The 1,802-nt window shown below is 47.3% G+C and overlaps 1 non-coding gene across 1 annotated transcript; it reads left to right on the forward strand.

Annotated features, from left to right (window-relative positions):
* Positions 1 to 1,494: 1,494 nt before the first annotated feature.
* Positions 1,495 to 1,561, forward strand: TRNAS-GCU (transfer RNA serine (anticodon GCU)). Its single transcript has one exon. It is a non-coding gene; the product is annotated as a tRNA-Ser (tRNA).
* Positions 1,562 to 1,802: the final 241 nt, after the last annotated feature.

A 1,802-nucleotide genomic window follows, 5' to 3' on the forward strand; every position in this document is an offset into this window, starting at 1 on the left:
ATGGTATAGGGTTTCCAACCTTCCAGTGGAGGCTGGAATTGTCCCAGAATTACAACTGATCTCCAGACTACAGAGGTCAGTTCTCCTGGTGATAATGGCAGCTTTGGAGGGTGGATTGTATGGCATCATATCCCTGCTGAGTTCCTTCCCCAAACTTTGGCCTTTGCTCATCTGGCATTGTCCTGGTATCAGCAGCATGCCAACATGGTGGCTCTAAGGACCTGGCTGCCCCTTTCGAGCACGGCTGCACAGCTGCTTGCCCTGCCACAATTCTCCACCTCTTTCTGTTTCCTGACAGGACTCAAAAATCTCAATCGTGTTTGTTCTCTGTGTTGTTTTTCTGCACAAAAAATCTTTATCAGCTGGTCCCATTCTTCCCCAGTACGGAATAAAATCATAGATTCAGCAGAGCAGCTGCTTCACTATAATATTTACAACTCACTTTATGTCTTTTTACAAAGTACAGCTGGCAAAAGCACACACAATTTGATCTACACATATATTATAGAACAGGGTCCAGGAGCTGGGCCCATGTGGTGATTTCCCAACAGGGGACGGAAGAAATGAAAAGAGTGGAGTTCGTGCAAGTACTGTGTTAGCAAGAGCCACGAGGAAGCGTCAGATCACAGAGGAAAACCTATTCCACCGTGACTCTCTCCTGCACAGCAGCAACACAAAACTACTCCCGCACTTTACTGGGTAAACTGTCAAAATCCAGTTGGAAAGTGCATTGAAAGTAGATTGAAAGTGCATTATTTAGTGTGTGTGTGATCGCAGCCTATAGCTTGCATTTGTTTCAGTGGGAAAATTCTTGCAATGCTGACAATCCCTCTACATGCCATTCTTGTGGTGATTAACATGCGGAATTCACTGCCACAGGAGGTGGTGGTGGCTACAGGCATAGCCAGCTTCAAGAGGGGGTTCGATAAAAATATGGGGCAGAGGTCCATCAGTGGCTATTAGCCACAGTGTGTATATATATATATATATAAATTACTGGCCACTGTGTGACACAGAGTGTTGGACTGGATGGGCCGTTGGCCTGATCCAACATGGCTTCTCTTATGTTCTTATGTTCACTGTCTGCCCTTCCTTTTGTCTCTCATTTTAGGCTCATCTTGTTGCTCTTGCACATGATGACCTCCTCTTTATAGGTTTGAACACCAGCGACTCTCGCTTCCCTGCCTTCATGGTGCCATGCACCTCAGGAGTATTCTCCATAGTGCACAGCAGTGCTTGCACTGGGCCAACACCACAAAGAAGGTGTCAGCGGAGCCCTCAGACATTCCAGCTAGCCTCCTAGAGCTTCATGTAGAGATCAGGCAGTGCCAGGTGCCCACTTTTAGGCTGACTCTCTCCCTTCATTGGCCAAGACTGAGTGGGGCTCCCATGCTATATCCCCACCCAGCATGCGCTTAGGTTTTAAGCTTGCTTCTACAGACTTGAGCCTCAACACTCGAGAAAAAAGGGATGGACTTAAACATGAGGAAGGACGGTGGCTCAGTGGTAGAGCATCTGCTTGCTAAGCAGAAGGTCCCAGGTTCAATCCCCGGCATCTCCAACTAAAAAGGGTCCAGGCAAGTAGGCATGAAAAACCTCAGCTTGGGACCCTGGAGAGCCGCTGCCAGTCTGAATAGACAATACTGACTTTGATGGACCCAGGGTCTGATTCAGTAGAAGGCAGCTTCATATATTCATATGTTCATGTTCAACATTTGGAAACCCGCATCCCCCCACCCCCCAAAAAATCTCTTTTATCACCACCATGAAACATTCTAGCTGCATCTGAAGAAGTGACTCAC

The sequence above is a fragment of the Heteronotia binoei genome, chromosome 14 (genome assembly GCF_032191835.1).
Source record: "Heteronotia binoei isolate CCM8104 ecotype False Entrance Well chromosome 14, APGP_CSIRO_Hbin_v1, whole genome shotgun sequence".
Classification (NCBI taxonomy): domain Eukaryota; kingdom Metazoa; phylum Chordata; class Lepidosauria; order Squamata; family Gekkonidae; genus Heteronotia; species Heteronotia binoei.